We start from the raw sequence: 20,516 nt of genomic DNA, 5'->3' as shown, positions 1-20,516 counted from the left end.
AAAAGAAACTTGAAAATGTATTCATCTCCTGTGACACATTAATGGAGATTTATGACCAGTAAAAATGGGTGTGTGCAACGTGTTCTTCACTTCACTTGACAATAGGGTTGAGGTAACTGCAAAATAACTACATTGGCTAACATTCCATTTCCAAATATGCCTGAGCAGCCTTTCAGCACGAACTTCTTCATGCTAATTAGTTGAAGAGCACTCAAGTGCTCATTTCAGATGTATTTTTGGAATGTGTGAATATGCATCTCATATTTCTCTAATTGTAGTTGTCATGCAAGGACTGTAATATAAGCCCCAAAAATGTCTTTGTGTGTCATAGCTATTTAGCACTTTCAGAACTTGCACTGAAGGGTAATTGTGTGCACCATTGTTTATGTGTATTCATGTGCGTTACCTCATAAACAGTATATACACACTGTGAAGTGTCACAACCAAAGGCTTCATGTACCAACAAACAGCCTAGGTTTGCCATCTTTAAATCTTTAATCAAAGGTAATCTAAAACTCTCCCTCACATTCTGGAGCCCTGTGTGTGTGTGTGTGTGTGTGTGTGCGTGCGTGCGTGTGTGTGTCACATTGTGATGTGCTGTGGTATTTGTCATGTGGAAAAGACTAGCCGTTAAGCAAAGCCTGCCTGTTTCCAAGGTTAAACAATGCTTTTTGGTCTGTGACTCAGACCAAGGGCTTGACTATTATATCATCACTTTTAAAATTACCCGTCATTAACTTTATTACACATTTCACTGCCGTTGCCTTTATTGTAGTGTGTGGTTTGTTCTTACTGTCTGGGGATATTTCCCTTTGCTCTATTTCTGTATTTAATGGGGGGGGGAAATGGTTGTTTAATCTTTTTTTAAAGCCACAGATTATTGAAATATGCTTTCATGAATTATGTTACATTAACCAGTCCGGCTGTACCCTACAGTCATTATCTGTAAATAAAAAGCTTGCTAATGCCCTGTGAAACAATGTGGCTCTCCCACACAGGTCTGAATACAGTAATGCTAACGTTTTCCAGGCTGCTATTACAGAAGGGAACAGAGTGGTGCCAAGAATAGGTCTCCACTGCAATTAAAACTCTAGAGCGCTTTGATTTAGACTATGAGACAGAATGGGAGGCAGCTGTTTTTTGTTTTTTTTTGGGGGGGGGGGGGGGTCACACATGTTCAGCGCACAAGACAACTGCAGTTTGACAACTTGTAATGTAAAGAACCAATAAAAAGCTTCAACATACAGAACAGAACATCGCCTCACTTGTATGCCTCAATTATGTTTGCAAGCACTACAACATATACATACATGTCAAATATACTGTGTGAATCTATACCATTTCTATAAAGAGGATATCAAACACTCTATCGGCGAGTTTCAAGCTTGCAAATAGCCACGCCTGATATAAGTCTGTGATATGCAATGGTAAAATGGGAGACGTGTACATGTAAAGCAGAAGCCACAACACAGGTGTGTTTGAAAAAAATAAATAAATGTGTATGAAAATGTACAAATATATATAATTTGTGGAAATGTTTGACAGGCTTAGGGTTAGCACCAGGGCAAGAGATCTCGATGACTTTGAAAAGATGATTGTTGGAATACAGGTACATCGATTTGTTGACGTTTCATGAGCAACAGTTTCTAAGATAACATCAGCATGGAACAATGAGAGAGACAGCACCTGAGAAAGGACAACTGGGTGCCTGCCCATATTCTAGGAATGTAAATATGTGTATATATCAATCAGAGGGTGAGGTATATATTTGAATATGCAACATCGTAATGTACAGCATCTGCAGAGTTGGGATGTATACGTCATGCAGTGAAAAGTTGTTTGTTTCCACACCTTATGTTCATATGAAATACACTTCATTGCCAAAGGCTGGGTGGCAATGAACTTGCGTAAGTGGAATATATATTTATATATATATTTCTTGAAGCCATTCTGTTTTTGGAAAAAGATTCATCATGAAATAATGTTTTGATATATCAATCCAAATTAACAGTTGGCCAGGTTATACACCATGGCAGCCATTTTTAGAATGGTGAATGAACATCGACTGACTTAAAAGCAATTGGTCTGGTTCATTTGTAAACCTCAAAATGGATCTGGCATATTTGCATTTTGCACTATTCATTAACCGTTTACAATGCGTCTATGAATTGATGAAATAGTGTCGACAATTGTGTCGAAATGCTACAGGGGTTGGTTTAAGTCCCTGCATTGTTTCGATGCTCAGAAGGTGGTTCTGAACGAGTTCAGAGTCCTGTGCCGTGTTCTGTTTAAGTGCAGCATTAAGTCCACGAATGGTTCATGGCACTGAAATTCGCTATGGTTACACGGCGGCGAAAGGGGACGTGGGTTTGGGACGTGGGTTTGGGGCGCGATGTGTCACATCACGAGTGAGGGCAGATCGATTCGGAGCTGGCTCGGGGATGCATGGTGTGTGTGCTGTGCCACGGTTAGGTCACCGGTGAAAGGGGTTGCGGGATCCAACGCTGTTGCCCGGCAGGCCTGCTTTGTCTCTGTGAGAGGCGGGTGCTCTCCCGGCTGTTTTGAATTGTCACCGAAACAGCAGTCGTGAGCGTGGAAGTGGAGGTGACTTCGAGGCTCAAAGCGATGGGACGTCGCGAACGCGAGCCTCTTTCCCCCGTGTTCCCAATGACCTCTACACACATCGACGAGTCAGAAACGCACTCCCGTACGCATGCCGGGCAGGAAACGATACAGCGTTCGCAGGAGAGGCCCTCCGTGACCGATATATATCCTTCGGTGGCGCTTTCGCTCCCATTGCAGCGCGGCTTCCAGACGAACCTGGTCTGCGGGCCAGCTGTGTCAAAGGAACAGTAAGAACAGTAAGACAGAACAGTCCGTAGAGGAGAAGACTAGGACTAAGACACGTGAGCTCATTACCCCAGAAGCCCACAGGAATGTAGATGGAAAAAAAAAAACTCACTGCTGGCTATTCAAACACAACACATTAATCATAAAAAAATGAGCAGCGCGCTCACCTGGCCATACCCTCGCTGATCCCTCAGTGTGAGCATTAAATAAAAGGAACATGATATTCATAATGCTATAATGCTCAATTGTCATGCTCACCGCACAGCGCACAATGGATGTTTTAGTGTCACAGCACCGACTGCACGCATTCCAAAAATGCTTGCGCTGGAGACGAAAATAACTGACCCTTCTGACTTGGGTCAGTCGTATGTAATTTGTAAAGAGAACGTGTACTTCAACAGAGTATAGAATAGGACTCTGGGCTTTTCCCACAGTGACAGAAACTACAGGTATTCAGTCAAATATGCTTGTATTGTATTTTTCAGAAAACAATGAAATCAATCTTTTTTTTCTTTCTTTTTTTTTTTACTGTAGACTGTAAAACGTATACCTTTCTGAAACAGATCATCTATTGTGCAACAGTTCTGCACTGATGTCCCTTGGCGTAACACCACGGAGATTTCGGAATTCAACACGATGTCGCCGGTGGCTAATAGAGCGGCTTGTAACCAGGCAATTCCCAGGCACGATACATATAATTAGCCGGGCCTGTTTGACCCTCATATTGTTACCTGCGGACAGGTGGGAATTGTGCGGGTCTCGTTTGACCTTATCATGTGACTGGGGTCAGGTGTCACCTGGTAGTAGCCGTATAGCTGTCGTGGCAGCCCATCCATCACCCGCGTTATTGCTCCGAGCCGACGATGCCCAGGAGGTGCGAGCGGAGATCGTTTTACAGAAACGCTCACGGAACAACAAGTTTTCGCAGCGACGGCGCGCGCTTTTCTTATGAATAAGAGTTACGGCTCCCACCCCTGCAATAACCCCCTCTTCCTGGTCTGCCGGAGATTTATGGATCTCCGACGTTGCAGCTGTGGAAGTGGCAAACGCTCTTAAGCTTATAACCTCTTTACCTTCCCCACGAATGTCCGCATTCCTTCTAGGTTTTGTAAATGAACATAGTCGTGGAAAACTATCAAAAAGAACACTTTTAAACGCCTTTCAGTCCATTTTTAACTAGTAATTCGTACATTTAAGTTGTTACCTGAAAATATGTCACTTCACTAACACACATTGGGGGTTAACTGATGTGAGAACATGACCATAGTTTGGGCATCGGTTCCAAGAGAGGGCCTTGTTAAGCAGAATACCCTCATAGCCTTGATGACCTGGTCAGAGTAAACATATTTGCTTTGCTGCTGTCAGTAACTGGATCCCAGCCATAGGACCCCCCCCCCCCCCCCAACCCCACCTTCCCCCTGGAGTCAAAACCCAGGTTGACCCTTTTCAGGCTGTCCCACGGCCACTCATTTTCTAATCTACGGCGAGGCACACAGCCCGCGGGCACACTCCATCTCAGCCGCTGTGACAGACGGACAAACGCACATGAGCATCAGAAGACAAGGGGGTCTGTTTGTCTTGTGCTTCGCTTTTTTTTTTCTTTTTTCTTTTTTAACAGAATCTGATTGTGTTTCAACTGAACTTTGTTTCTGGTCATAAATTTTCCTGCTTTGACTTTAGGCCGCATTCCGTTCGGGGAGCCCTGGGGGGGTGGGGGGGGGGACAGGCAGGGCTAGGTGTTATGTAATTTGTTATGTTGTTAACGGGCCTAATGGACGTCCACCTGGTTCGAGGCTTGCCCCAGCAGTTTCAGCGCCTCCTCGCATGTCTAGACTGTAATTGCTTTTATTGCCCCAATTATGAAAGCCGTTTAGCAGCTACCTTCACCGTCCTCGCCCGCGTGTCCGAGCGTGTGTGTGTGTGTTCTGCATCTGCATGCGCATGCCTGTTTCGGCACTCACAGAGACCACTCACAGAGTCCACACATCACACACACACTCTGCGTTTTTTTTAATTGATCCTGCGTTTTAATTGGTCATGCGCATAATTTTTTTTTGTTTGTTTGATGGTGCGACGGGCGCAGGGGCGACCGACGCGTGTGCGGCGTCCCCTGCATGTGGAGCGGCCCAGAGCTCCTCCCTCCTCTCGCTGCAATTAGAGGCCTAGCAGCTTTTAATGAAAACGATCCCGTTTGTTTCATGTGGTTTAATGAGCTGCTCAGACTCGTAGCCATAAAAGACCTCACAGCGTCTCAACATGGCCGCCGAGCCCAGCGCCCCAGCCAAAGGTAACTCATTGTTCTCCATTTTTGCCGAAAGGATTGCGGGGGAAGAAAAAAAAAAACATGCAAGCTGAAAAGCATTTGTTTTCCACAACCATTAATTAGAGGAAAGAGTTTATCAGATGGTAGTTTTATTAGATGGGTTTTTTAAAAAGAAAGAAAAAAAAAAAAAGGTCTTTGAAATGAAAGCAACACATGTCACTCGTTTGATGTCCCGTGCGTGAAATGCTTCTGTGTCACCAGTCTGAAGAAGGCAGGGCCCTGCTAATCCTGAGAAAATCAACACAGCTCAGCATACACATGTTATGCATACCACAGAAATTTAAGTGACCTTGTGAGTTCTCCCTTTTTATTGTAACCACTAACAAAGGCAAAACAGTCATTTCATATTTTACTTGGCAGAGCAACAAAGGCTGAAGGGAGGCGTTGCCATTTCCTGGTTTACTGGAGCTGGTACATATATATATATATATGATCCACAGTCGTGCTAAGCTTAATATGTGTAGCACAAATGAAGATGTGTTTGCTGTCACTCTCATCACATTCGTTCCCTTGTGAGCAGGCTGATTTATGAGGGATGTACCTGTTTTTGCACGACTAGTGCGATTGCATTCTCCAAATATAGTGCGGGCTGCCAAGAGCCATAAACACCACACCTGCAGTGCCGTGGGGGAGGGGGGGGGCACGCACTTCCCCATAACTGCTCTCCTTGCATCGGACTAATAAAACTACTGATCACCGTAAAGACGTTTCCATCAGGAAGGGTAGAATCCATCAATGAGGTCCATGTCCGAACAGCTTATTTTGTTCTCATCCTGTCATAAATTACTTTCCACAGCATTAATGTGGTGAAGTGTTGTCTGCTGCCTGCACTGCAGGTCCCATTGCAATCCTGCATCTATCAATGTAATTACATGAGTCAGAATCACTGATGCTGTCTGTTAAGCAGCTCTCGGTCCTGTAAGAGCGGAGATGCATTTAATATACGAGCCAGCGTAAAAGTACTACTGACAATTACCCGTCCAAAAAAACGGACAAAGTCTTGATAACAACTTTAACCATGCTCTGACAACAATGCTCTCTGACTAAAAGAGCTAAATAAAATAAAGCAGAGATTAATCTTTTTATTTTAATTCGCATTTTACTGACCAGCAACAGTGAATGTTTTTTTTTTTAATTCTTTTGAGCAGACAGCGAATAAGAACTGCCGTCCTGTGGAAAAATCAATGGCGAGCACATTACTGTAAAACGTATTGATTGAAAAGGAAGGGGGGGGGACCACCAAGCACAATGTTAGTCATCGAGATGGTGGAATGATGCAATGCTTAAAGGAATTTATCCTTTGACTTTTACATTAACCTTTTATTGACTGCTTGCATGTCCATAATTAACACTCACTTTAGCTAAAGTGGTTAATTTTAGCATCATGACCAGTGCCGGCCTTAAAAGGAGAGCTCCACAGTTCACGTGAAGTGTGCAGTGGAGGCCTCGGTGGAATAGAGGCAATAGAATCATAGATACCTTTCACATTAGCATACCATCTTACTGGGGCTGCTGAGCTATAGAGTTTCAGGGCAAATTGAAATGAGTGATTGTACTGCAAATCCGTACTGATCGTACGCGAGATGGGACAGTTAACCCATATCTGTTGGAGGTTAATCTATTGGATTGGTTAAGGCTTTAAAAAAAAAAAAAAATCAGTATCTTTCTTTAATTTTCCCATCCTTTAGCATGCCTTTTGTGAATGCACCACATTGGTTAAGTTTATTATTCTGGGGTAAAATCATCTTAAAGCAACAAAAATTACTGAATTGCACAACCTGATTTAGCTACCATGGCGCTATACGGTATTTTACGCAATGGCATAAGTGGTGTGTGGGTGATTATGGAGGATTTGGAATGTCCCCCCCCACCCCCCCTCACCTACTCCACCCCACTTTAATGTTCCACTACCTGAGACAGCTCAGACAATAAAGAGCATTGCACATCACAGTCTACATCACAGCCCTTCATACAGAGAAGGGGGGAAAAAAGGGCCTGTAAAACTGCCGCATTAGCACACAATACCGGGCGCACCTCAGTTGCGGAGAGCGGCGAGGCAAGCTATTTCACACGGGCGGGAATAATCACACGCTGACCTCCGCAGACACAGTGCCGCGCTTTTAATTTGCACATTTTATTACAGCGGAATACCCGTGCTGAGCAAATCATCTCGAGGAGCATCGGTTCCTTTAATTTGCGCTCTAAATAAATAATGAGAACATTTAAACACATTACTCGTCGAGAAGCCCCAAGGTCGGCTAATCGTATTATTTATGAAGTGATGTGCTACATAATAGTACTTAGTGTATGTTAACAGATGCTATTATCAGGCCCTGATTTGAAGTGTGGAAGATATATTGGAATGTTATATGTTAATACTGTCCTCCTTGTGTAAAGCGCTGCAGACTGGGGCAGATGATGCTGAAATATAGCACTTAGCCGCAGAGTGGCTGGGGCATTAAGTGGCCCAGACAAAATATATAACCGCAAATTGTAGCAACAGCTAGCTGTCCCCTGGCCATTCGCACAGCCCAGCCACATCCATAACCGCCCGATTAGGAACCCCATGGGGGTGTTGGGGTCGCGGTGTGTGTGGGGTTGAGTGGGGGTAGGGGGGGGTCAGGGAAGAACAGTTTCTTTTTAATAATGTGTGGCTGGGGGGGTCCGGTTGGCCCCTGAGCTGCAGAGAGAAGTATGGTGGCCGTGCAGTAAAGCTCCCCTGTACTTCCAGGTCAGAGGTCACGTGCCCTGCCACCGTGTGCGACAGATTTATGGTGACAGTGCAGTCTCGTGTAAGGGGCCATTAAAAGCCAAAAAGAGGAAGCTGAGTGTAACACTCAAGAGCAACACTAATTTTTCATACCCCTTCTCAGTGTAATGCACACAATTCAGCAACTGTGAAATATAATTTAAGTACAATTCCACGGGAAGCAGATTTCCTTTTTTATTGAACCGCTGTAGACACTTTGTACATGAGCTGTAATAACATCAAACTCATGTATTTTCCCCTGGTAAAAGCAAATAAAGTAAAATTTGCTTTGACGCCATCTGCAAACGTTGAAACTACTGTCATGTTAACCACGCCACATCATACGCTTCTTTATTTGATTTAGCTTCTTAAATTATTTATTATGCATGTACCAAGTGCAATATTGAATACATTTCTGAATCTTTTTAAAGAGGTGAACAATAAAATTCCCATTGTTTGAAATCTCCACTTTCCCTTGCACCGTTTTATTTTTTCTCTGCTCTGACTGATGGTCGTGTTACTGAGCATAATGAACAATAGGAAAAACAGGGCTGTCACCTGTTGATGATAGCCAGACTAGAAGTTTGTATCTCAGACAAACTTCTAGTAATGCTATCAAACGATGTGATACATTGAAGATGTGATCTTGCTCACTTTGTCTTTTATTTTAATCCCACATATATTTCTTTTGTTGTTTGCAAGTAATGTGGTTAAGGATTTTTTTTTCTCACAGATCTTTAACCTTAACTTTAATGTTTGTTGAGCGCTTTTCCCAGGGACAGAAATCTCATACTGATGCATAAAAACTCTCTGTTCACATTTATTCTACTGTCCCAGACTTTCTCAGGCCTAACATCCACTTGAATAGGAGACAGTCAGTCGACCATGGCCGTGTTGTGATTCTTCGTCTTTGTTGTCCTTTGACCTTACTGACGTCATCAACCAGGAGATTTGGCGACCATTAAACATCCATTACATCCAAAATAATCCTTTTTATAGTATTATTATATGTTATTATAAATAAAACAACCAAATAACATAAATAACACAATATTAAGAAATTGTTGTTCTGATTTTATTTTTTATTTTTTAATCCTGAAAGCCAACAAGATGTTTCTACTGCTCACAACCGGATGTTTTGGCATTGGCTATCGAAAACACAGTTTATGACGTCAAATGAACTAAGTTAGCTGGCTGCTGTGCTGTCAGTATAGGTTTCACAGCCGAATAACGCCGCCACGGTTCAAACAGATGAAATGGTATGAATTTATCCGAAAGAAGAAATCAAAGTATCTAGCTAGCCAGACGTTTTTGACATTGGAAATGTGATAGAAGTGTTGATGACAAACTGACTTGCTAGCTACCCAGACAGCAAACATTAGTCACCATTCTGACGCATACTGATTCTCCAGACAGACGGTTTCTGATTCCAGTCTAGATGCAGCAGCATTGATGCTGCTAAGTATTACTGGTGGTGTTGGCTTGCACGTGTGCTGCTCAATCTCTCCTAACCTCGCTGACTAAGTTGCTTTCGACACAAACCGAATTGATGCAACTTTAATATCGGAATGTCTTTGATTTAAGTATTTTGTGTGAATTCATGGTGGCACTTTGTTTTAAACCTTGCATCTCACTTTGATAATGTTGAAAGCAGAGAGAGATGCATATAGCCTAAAAAATGAATGGCATTTATTCTACTTGATAATTATTTGACTGAATAATTTTTCAGTGCTGCGCTTATACTGCTTACCTTTATCTTACCATTACACTCTACCTTAATCCCAGCATACTGATCCAGTACACATTCATAGCTCTCCTGTGTTAGTCAGCTATAATACAGACCTTGTGGGTAGTTTTTTATTTTATTTTTATGACCAAGGCCATTCTAAATTGTGACTCTCTGGTCAAAAGTTTCCTTTGTTGCTCATAAATATGTTCTAATTATCTAACTCGGGTGTGGCATAAACACCCAGCTTATTTAACATCCCCTTTCGCATCATAACGAATGCACTTTTTTTTTTTTTGCCAGCTTTAATTTTTCAGCTAAATCTGTCAGCCTGAAGGCATATTCAGTGTAAATTGCTATCTTTTTTCTTCTTCATAGTGAATAGCTGTGATTGGTTGCAAATGGGAGAGGTCTGCGATTCTGGTATATTTTCTTTTTCGTCAGGCTTTGAGGGATGGCCACGAGAGAGAGAGAGAGAGGGAAGTTCTTGCCGCCTGCGCGTCAGCCTGAACGAATTACAGAAGACAGTGATCAGTTTGCCTTTTCGACAGTATCCATTAGTTCTCAGACAAAAGGCCATGGCAAACATCTCAGTCTTCACCCTGGGCCCCAGGACTGTGTTTAGTGAGTAGATTGTGTTTGGGGGGGAGGGATGGTTCTGGTAAAAGTGAGCTATGGTACAACTAGCATTAGGCCTATTTGTTTGCTCATATATGGTTTATGTATTTATGCCTCACGCCCAATGCACGTTGGTATAGGCTCCAGCACCCCGCGCGACCCTGCCCATGATAAGCGGGTATAGATAATGGATGGATGAATAGATGGTTTATGTAATATAGGCTATGTTTATGCAAGCCACTGGGTGTATGTATTTAATCAAATATCCAGCTTTGATGGTGCAGGTTAATTAGACTAAGCACATATTGTTGAGCACACGTGTCAGGAATTTTGGCCACGGTGCAATTTTTGCCATACTCTCAGATTTTGAGTCTTTAATGTTAGTCATTCCCTTTGGGGTAGATGATGTTTTGTTTTAAATGCAAATTTCAGGCGGTGTCATGTATCTGGAACCTACCTGTGATATACAATCTTGTTACATCAAGCACTGAACACACTCTATTCTAGCAGCTTTTTTTGTCTGCCTTTTAATCAATGTAACTATGGATAAATGTTTGGACCTTTTAATATGCTTCCAAATGGATGATTATACAAACTTTGAATTATTCATATTTACAGCCAGTGCAGTCAACTGTCCAATGATCCAAATTGTGCCTTAAACTGAAGGTCTTACTAAATAGAGGAAAACATAAACAAAAAGGGTGTATCGTATGCCAAACTTCTTTTTTTAATTAAATATAGATACCATTGTCGTTTTCACTATGTTTTACTGTTTTTCAGAATATATAACCATTATCACAAAGAGTTACGTAAGGTACATTTAAATCAGAGCTTACAGTTTAGCGATTCTGTGACCTGTGTTTGATCACCATATGTCTTCCACTTTATGCGATTTGTTGGCTGCATTTGAAACAGTGAAATCAGCCCAATTCATTAGCCTCCTGTGAGTTACTGGCTGTCCGTCTTCCCTGTCAGCAGTCCCGCCCGTGCCCAGATAAATAGCTGGAAATACTGGAAGCCATGTGCACACGGTGGATTTATTTACTGTGCTCGGTCTATTACGCTGGCTCACAAATTAGCTCGAGTGTGTCTGCGAGTGCTCCTTTTCTGCGCTTTTCCTGCATCTTTGCCAGATTAGCCGCTCTGAAAAAACTGGATGTGAATTTACAAGCAGCCCGATGGGGTGTGTTTACAGGGATGCAGGGGCCACGCCTGGGTGCACGGTGTCGGCTGGAGGAGTGGAGTCGCTCACGGCTGTTCCTGTGCCAGATGCCTCCTGGAGCTTTTACAAGTTCTTCTCCTGGCCCCCTCCGAAGGTAACTTGCTGATTTTACACAGTTGATGCAGACCTGCCCGCACTGTATAAAAAAACTCCCAAAACACAATCCTGCGTGCTGTACCGTGCACCTTCCAGACCTGTGTAGTGTCAGACTTCTCTGACCCTGTACAGTCCTGTTCTACCAGGGTGCTTCATATTCTGATCACTTCATAAAGCTAACAGAAATGCTATCTCAATGGGACTTCACTTTTAAAGTGGCATTAAAACTCTTTACAGCTAAGGGATGTAATAATGTGGGTTGTTTTCCTTTTTCCTTTTTTTGGGATTGCTCACCAGAAGGTATAACTCCATCCTCTAATGACCGCTTGGTGGATTGATTGAGTAAATGAGTGAGTGAACGACTGTGTGTGTGTGTGTGTGTGTGTGTGTGTGACTGATTGACTGAGTGATGGATTGTCTTCCTTTGTGTTCCACTAAAGTGCTTGGAATGTCGGCGAGAGGGGCGATTTGTTGAAGGGTATACATTGTTCCGCAGGGGTGAGCAAGCATTTTGAAATCATTGTCAATCAGGTTAACAATAGGCGAGGAGAAGAAGATAAAATGGCCAGGTGCAATGGTAAGTTTCAGTCTGGGGGTCATGTCCCTGTAAGTGTGTGTGCAGTACATGGGCTCGCTTGCTGTTGTACCCTGTGGCAAAGGGGGGGAAGGGGGTGCAGTCTCTTGACCGGATCTGGTTACAGGCACAGCGTTGGATCACATCTCTGCGCTGGGGTCCTTCCTGGCGTCACAGACATTGATCCACTTTAAGTTCACGCGGCGTTTATTTACACGTAAACGTAAGGGAAATAAACTAAATACAGCAAGTTAATGTATTTGTGTAGGGTATGATCCACTCTTGTACAGGTTCTAAAAGGAAAATTAAAAAGCATACGGAGCTGGCTTTAAATCTTATAGCCTAATATAAAACATTATTTAGCTACTCTGAGTAACTAGATAGGCTACCTTCAAATGAAAGGCATTCACGCATAACTGACGCACATGTCTTTTAAATCATTTAATTTCTGTTGAGAGTGGCCATCATCAATTGTCCTGTTATGACCCTGTTTAAAAGCTGGTGGTGCTTTTAGTTTTTCCTGTAATCAGCCTATTTGACACCTTTGACCTCCCCGATTCCTTTTCTAATCCATGCACTTATTTGTAAGAGGGATAATGCAATTCTAATGCTGTGCAATTCACTGTACATGCACTGTCCAAATTCCCTCTACACATTATTGTCTCAGATGTGTGAGCGAGTTAAATTCAGGGCGTTTATAGTTGCGGTTGTACTAGTGCTTTTACTATAATTGTTGTTTTCAGTGATTTGTTGTTGTTACTGTTGCTATGATGCGCTCAGGCGGGCCGTATTGGTTTTAATGAGTTCCCAGCGAGAGGGAAGTTGGATCAAGCTGTGCAGGATGAATATTTGAACGTTTTTATGGTGGCGGGAGGGCGGACCGCGCGCGAGTGAGTCCTCTGAACCTTCTCCCCTGGTCATGTGACCTGGATGTGGTCACTGCTGCTTGGGGCTGCCCTCCGAGGCCCAGGATCCCAGGCCTAGTCTTCAGAAGTTGCTCTGAAGTCCTCCGTTTCCTTTCCGTTCGCTACTGACCCACTTTCTGCTCCACTTCAGCTACCGGCCTGCAGAGGAACCGTCATTCCCTGCCCTCTCAGATGTGAGACCAGGGCTGTACGCGTGACCCACACGCACCTCTCTGTACGCGCCGTTTGCGCACTTACAGATGCTTGCTCTCGTCAGGACAGGGGTGTACAACGTAGCATTTTACCAGCGTTAGCAGTGGAGCCTCAGTGTCGGAGGAGACAGAACCTTATCTGCATTCAAAAAATTAATTTCTGCTGCGTCGTGAAGGACAGCCAGAGGTAATTGAGCTATCTGCGGGTCGAAAAACAGACTGGTTTCATTTTCCCTTCTTCTGCTCTGTGTGCAAGTTGGGGAGGGTTGGGGGCAGTGCACCTGTTAAAATGAATTAAAAAGGGAAATGTTAAAAGCAAGTTTAATTCCTTTATTGCCAAGGACAGGGATTATACCCTAATCAGGCCGCAAAGAATAAAGCAGAACAAAGCTGCTTCACCTCGCTCCTTATTTATGGTTATCGTGTTTAAATAGATTTTTTTTGGGACGCGTGCTTAATAAGTGGCTGTTGAGAGAGCATTAAGATGCTTTGATAGGCAGCTCAGGCATAGGAGCACTTGATATATTCATTAGCGGAGATGTTCACCTTATCTGCTCGGAGCCGAGGGGTGTCTGTCTCCGCGGCGGCACCCGGCGACGAACCCGCGGCTGCGGCAGCGCCACGCTTTGATTGACAGGCCTTCAAATAAGCCTTCGAATAGCTTTCAGCTCCGGCCCCCCAAACAACCGCGATGTCAAATTACACCCACAATGCACTCTGACTCCTCGGGGCGGCGCGGGAGCTCTATTTATTTGCCTGTTTATTTATTTCTTTATTTGGTTTAAATATTTGGCGGGGGGGAGATATTGAATTTCTGACCCCCTCAGTCAAAGTCCTCATATTTAGTTAATAAAGAGTTGAGGGAGATTGTTTGCTCGGGAAAGTGCAGGGTAGGATGACTGTATTTAAGGGGAGTCCCGGGAGAGAGGAGGTGACCTTTTTTGTGAGTCCCTGGTGTGTACACAGCAGTGTGCCTGCCACCCCTACGCCCCCCCCCCCCCGCCCGCTCTGCTCCCTGCAAACCGCCTTCACGAGTCCCCGTTTGGCTGAGGCCCGTGGAACTATTAAACTCCTCTTTCCTCGTCCCAATCTGGCGGCTGCGTCCGGGTCGCGCGTAATTGCTTCCCGGTCGTTTTGGTGGGAGGCCCCGGCTCCCAGCCGCCCCCCCCCCCCCCCCCGCCCCCACCTCACACAACTCATATATAAAATGAATGTATTCCACTCACCGGGGCTGGCTGCCGGTTATTGGGGATGATCTGTCATGTGTCGTACTGCGCGTCTGCACTTTGGAATAATAAACGTTATAAATATGGATGGCGGCTGGGGGTGGCCCTGACAGGACAGCGGGTTCACATGGCTCCTCTGTGTGAGAGCAGGGGGATCTTACGCGCACACCTCTCGCCCTGTCCTCCCCCCCCCAAAACCCCCCCCCCCCCCTCCCCACCACTCCTCTTAGCTCCAGGATATTCCTGTGGCTTTGGCATTCGATATTCTGCGAACTTGAAACAAGCCGAGAGAAGGATTGCCGGTCCTTGCTGTTATTTTATTTTTTTTTATTTCCCGAAAAACATGAAGGACTGCACCGGGGCCATCTCCTACCTTTATGGTGCTGCTGGTCCCTTATGTTCCTGCAGCCGTCTTCTCCTCCGCAGCGCCAGCCTCATGTAGGGGCTGGAATCACAGATGGAGCTCAGTGAGCTCTGGGCTGCTTTGATTTTGCACATATTCTCTGGGACTGTAATACGTGATACATAATTAATCGTGGATTGTCCTGAGAGAAAAAAAAGATATCGACTTTAAGATGATGTATTATGTTTATGGCTTTTCTGCCACCAAGCAAATACTGCCTCGATAATGTATACACGTCTGCTATTCTGATAAAAAATCAAATAAATAAATAAATCAATAAAACCCATATTTAGGTAATAATGAACTTACTATGTGGGTTTGGAATGTAAATTTGCAGCGAACTGGGAGCAGAGAACAGGATTGGTCTTGAGAGCCAGCGCTCGGCTCCAGTTGAGAGCCCGTGGCTGCGGGCGTGGTAACAGAGTGTTTGCTGGTCTCCCGGAAACTGCCATTTGTTCTGATGTTGTGCTGACAGGACTGTCACATCCACTGAAGAACAGGTACGGTGGGGGGGGGGGGGGGGCTGGATCGAACCCCCGCCAGCCATGTCTCCAAGCCTCTCCGCTAACGGTTTCCTGCCGCTAAAAATAAAAGCGCTAACGCGCTCACGCAGCTGATCAATACTGTCAATACCGCAATGCCTCCGCCTATAATCCCCCCCCCCTCTCTGTTCGCCTCTTGTTGCCGAAAAACTTCGTCTTTCGACGAGAGGCGAAACCTAGCTGAGTAAGCGGTGTGTGTACGTACGCGGCCGAACTGGCGGCCTCGCCGTATAGACCTTTAATTTCATAACCTTATATTACGGAGTTAATGCTCCTGTCTGATTCCACCAACCCCGCCATTGATTTCTGTTTAACGGACTGTGGTCAGTCAATACCGCCTTCTCCTCGACATCCGTCTTTATTTACTAATAAATAAAGTGGGGCGCATTGACATTGTGGCTCGGGCCTGTAAAAAACGCATGCATACTAATAAAGAGCTGGGCCTTGGGGACTGCGGCTAGCGCTGTTTAGCTCCCCGGCTCAGAATGCATCGCATCCAATCACGATAATTGCCCCCGCGGTCCGGTTGTCGCTCTACATCCTTCATTAGACGGAGGCAGGTTTACTTTGGTTACCGCAGTTTTTTTTTTGTAGGTCAGCCGTTAAAGGTCGTGTTTGGTCGTTTGTCAAAAGCCGCGCGAGCGCTAGTCGCCGTGAAAGCAGCGGCCTTTGTAGTTTGTCATCTTGATCAATTATGGATCACACGCGTGATCCTGCTTGAAATATGCCGCTTAATACATTTGTTACCACAAAATCCATTCACTGTCAGCTTGTTTTTCGGTCTTCTGTAGCTGGTAAATTGAGTAGCAGTTGTGAATAAATATGTAGACTTTTTGTTAAGCTAAAGTAGTAAGGTGCGAGTCAAATTTGTATATGATTTAGTGAATACATACACACTAAAGGAAGTATAAGATAGTTTCTGTAATTTTTAAAGGAGGAATAAGTGTTTCACATTAATGAAAAGAAATACTTCACAGGGCCTGTGGAGTAATTCATTGGGAGAGAACAGCTGCTTTGTGAAATAAAAACATGAAAGCCAAATGTCAATCAGATTACACAGGTGGCAATATATACCCCAAGTCCCCCCGCCCCCCCCCACCGCATTGAGCAGATATGTTCAAGGGGGGAAATTATAAATCATAGGCCTTAAACCTGAAGTGTATGGGTGTTGCAAGCCTTGTAATAGTAGAACACTGCAGTCACTTCAGAATCACATTTTTTTTCAGATGGTCAATATGCTCTTTACAGATGATAGACAATATCACACTATTACTCTGATGATGATGATGATATAATAACAATAATAACAACAGCGGTAGCCTACATGTTTGCACAGACACAGAAATCGAAAAGTTCCTCATTCACAGACTGATGACTTATTCACAGTCTCTGCTAAAGTAATGATAGTATCTCTTCAGATCTCTGAAATAGGAGGCGGTGGTTTCACTGTTTTTGAGTGACACCGCATGTCGTGGGTCAGCCAAGTGGAATGTCACCTACGGGAAGTGTTTTCCCTCGTACAGAACAGCCCGGGAACCTGTTCCCAAACCGTCTCAAGGTAGCCGGCCAAACCCGAGAACTCAGCCAGGAAGCTGTGTGCGTGACCTGCATTCCCAGTCATTTCAGAGCCCTGGAGCGAGCCTCATGGATGACTTCGGTCGCCACAGATTCATACGTCTGCTTCGGCTCTGGAAACTTTGCCCTGTTCCTGTCCAACGCTACGACTGCAAGCATGACTGGCTCAGGAGGTAAGAGCGGTTGTCTGGCAGCCGGAGGGTTGCCGGTTCGATCCCCCACCCTGGGCATGTCGAAGTGTCCCTGAGCAAGACACCTAACTCCTAATTGCTCTGGTGAATGCGAGGCATCAATTGCAAAGCGCTTTGGATAAAAGCGCTATATAGATGCAGCCCATCCCATGACTGGAAAAAAAAAAAAAAAACAACCTGCTCCTGGTTGGGTGCGATCTTCATTGTGAAACCAGAGAGTGATCCCTCAAAAAAAAGAAGACCATCCCGTTTACCGCGTCGGCTACTGTGCGGCTGCTTTGTGAAGGCCGTATAAATATCCCCACGGAAGCGTGTCCTTCCCTTTTCTACCCCTAACAGTCGTGGCCTGTCTGTGTATTAAACTGATCACAGTTTGCCTTGGTTCCCCTTCTACCTTAAACAACTCAACTGGGCTGTACATTAAAGCTGTTACACCAGGATCCTCTTCCTTAACGTATCTGTCTCTTAGAGCTCTGAATATTATTATATTACACCTTGTTTGCAGACAGTTTATTTATTCATTTATTTTTGTGTGTATGTCTGTGTGTGTGCACGTAGGTTGGTGTATGCGTTGCCTGTGTATTGTGCCTATGCGTATTTGTGTATTTGCCTGCACACATGCACGGTTGTGTATGTGCTTGTGCATCTGTGCGCATGTGAGCGAGAGAGAGTGAGTGTGAGTGTGAGTGACAGAGTGAGAGAGAGCGGGAGACTCTTCAATCCTTTGCTTTGTTCATGTCTTCCTCTTGGAGCAGAGCAGCTGCTTTTATTCTTGACTCTTTTTTCCTTTCCCTTGCTCTGTCCAGGGAGTCATTATTGCTTTGGTAAATATTTCATAGACCTCAATACTGCAGCACACATCCACCTGACAACTGCTCCTCATTTCTCTCCGCGAACGCAGTAAATAAATAAATAAAATCAAATGAAAAAGTCAGTTCTCTCCAGCAGACCTGTCTGAAATTTACATTTCAGGTTGTTCTGTATCGTTTTTTTTTTCTTCTGACTGCAAGTTTTTAGCCGAATTCTCTCTTTAAAAAAAGGATTCTGTGGATGTTGTCAAATCTGTGCCCAACATCGCTTTGCTCTCTGAAGCCTCCTGTTTTATTTTCCCGCCTTTTTTTCCTCTTTTGCTTTGTTGAAAGGAGGAGGTTCAAGGCTGCTAGAGTGAGCTTTCCCTTTCCATCTTTTCGTTTCTCTCTCTCTCTCTGTCTCTCTCTCACACACACATGCGCGCACACACACACACACACACAGAATACTAACCTGCTCCTTACACCCCTGGTCTGACCTTGGAGAGGCTGGTAAACTGCATCCTCTCCTGGCTCCACCTGTTTACTCCTTACTGGTCTCCCATCAACATGGTGCCCTCTTGGCTCTCTCTCTCTCTCTCTCTCTCTCTCTCTCTCCTTCTCTCTCTCTCTCTTTCTCTCTTTTTTTTCTCCCTCCCTCTCTCTCTTTCTCTCTCTACCTTTACTCTCACTCTATCAGTTTTCTCCCCTTACCTCAGATAGCGCTCTACACTTGTAGATGGAGTCTTCGGTTTTGTTTGTGTGTCGTGAGTTGTTTCGTGATTGCCATCTTCCCGGAGTCCCAAAGTTTGATTTCTCCGGGACGAAGCGGATGTCACGGCTGTTAAAGCAGGGAAAACGTTTGGACGAGCTCCTTTTTTCGGGGGTTCCAGTTCAGCTCCAGGAGGGCAGTGTGTGTACTGGCTACAGCTCCAGCTTCTGTTCGTCTGCTTGCTTACTGCAGTCAGTAGTGTTATAAATACGTTTAGAAATGAGGCTTTACATCGCAAAGCTTGTGCTTGGTGAATGGTAAATGGACTGCATTTATATAGCGCTTTTATCCAAAGCGCTTTACAATTGATGCCTCTCATTCGCCAGAGCAGTTAGGGGTTAGGTGTCTTGCTCAAGGACACTTTGACATGCCCAGGGCGGGGTTTGAACCGGCAACCCTCCGACTGCCAGACTATCGGTCTTACCTCCTGAGCTATGTCACCCCAGTTTGGGACCTATGCTCAAGCATAACGGCAAAGACAGACAGAAAAGTCATAAATGGGTAGAGATTTAATGAGATTTAAGAAGTGGGAGATGTCTAATGCACGTCTAATTTGATGCTCTCTGGTTGAGTTTAGAAATCTTTAGATAAAACAACCCCAGTCCCATGTGCAGTAGGGGTGGGCAGAGGTTAACTTGTACTACATGCAGGACAGCTAGATCATAATAATATACATGTGCGTATGTAGAGAGGGGGGGGGGGGGGAGGGGGGGATGGTATTTATGTTTGAGAAGAATGGGCAAGCGAGTGTGTTTCTCTTGGGTCTGTGAGAGCGGCCGTATTCTCACGTGCGGACTGCGTTTCTCAGAAACCGACCTCTTCCCCTCTCCGCGGCCCGTGGAAGGAAACGAAATCAGGCCGCGACAAAAAGTTATCTGGCTCCTGTCTGAGCTCGAGCGCTTTTCCCCCGCCAGGAACAGCGGCGTGTTTGCTTTCCCAGTGACCTTCTCACCGAGCGCGACCGGCGAGGCTTCCGTTTTTCCAGCGAGGCCAGTTCCCTTCGGGGGCGGGGAGGGGGGGGGGGGGAGAGAAGGTCTGATGTAAGATGTATTCCTGCTCCTTCCCATTGTGGCTTCAGATTGAAGTTTAAAAAAAGGAAGAGAAAAAAAGAAATGGGGTTCATTTGAATACGTGAAATGAAGAAACGGTCTGGTCATGTTTATTAATGGCCTGATCTGCCGGGGAGTGGGACTCATTGGGCAGATAACAGAGCCCTCCGGAGTGAATTTGTCCACTCGCGGTGAGAGGAGTTCAGCGTGGGTCAGAGCCAATTTGAACGGGCGCTGATACCCCCCTCTCCCCCCCTTCCCCCTTCCCCCCGACCTCAGCCGGGGGGTGTAAATCAGCAGAAGAGTGGCGGTGTCATCGGCAGTGGGGGCCGCTGACATGATGGCTTTTCTAATGGAGGAGGTTTTTTTTTTAGGTGATAGAAATAAGAGGGGAGGGAAGGCATCGGAGGAGCTGATCTGTAGCTGCGGGGGCTTCCAGGCCCTGTTGTCAGTACTGCAGTGGGCTGCTGCTGCTGGCCAGTGAGCCCCACACAGAGCAGAGCACAGTCTGCTCTTAACCCGCTCAGCCTTCCCCACACAGAGCAGAGCACAGTCTGCTCTTAACCCGCTCAGCCTTCCCACCCAAAACTGGGGACTGCCCCCGTCATCACTGCTACCCCCCAAACAATAGAACGCAGCCATTTTCCGCTCCTCGGGAACACAGACGACCTCCAGGTTTGATTATTGCTCAACGA

The 20,516-nt window shown here is 45.1% G+C and overlaps 1 long non-coding RNA gene across 4 annotated transcripts in view; it reads left to right on the top strand.

The window, feature by feature from the left end:
- The first annotated feature begins 8,997 nt into the window (after positions 1-8,997).
- Positions 8,998-20,516, top strand: part of LOC135242584 (uncharacterized) — a 67,825-nt gene continuing 56,306 nt past the window's right edge. The window contains exons 1-4 of one of the 4 annotated variants that reach the window (XR_010326404.1): positions 8,999-9,181; positions 10,093-10,272; positions 11,462-11,582; positions 13,215-13,618. This is a non-coding gene — a long non-coding RNA (uncharacterized LOC135242584). Of the gene's footprint in view, positions 9,182-10,092; positions 10,273-11,461; positions 11,779-13,214; positions 13,619-20,516 lie in introns of those variants that run through there. The other 3 variants (XR_010326405.1, XR_010326403.1, XR_010326402.1) reach the window with 3 other exon arrangements.

The sequence above is a fragment of the Anguilla rostrata genome, chromosome 16, assembly GCF_018555375.3.
Source record: "Anguilla rostrata isolate EN2019 chromosome 16, ASM1855537v3, whole genome shotgun sequence".
Lineage (NCBI taxonomy): Eukaryota > Metazoa > Chordata > Actinopteri > Anguilliformes > Anguillidae > Anguilla > Anguilla rostrata.
Note: the sequence above shows the minus strand (reverse complement) of the source record. Positions and strands in the feature narration are given on the sequence as shown.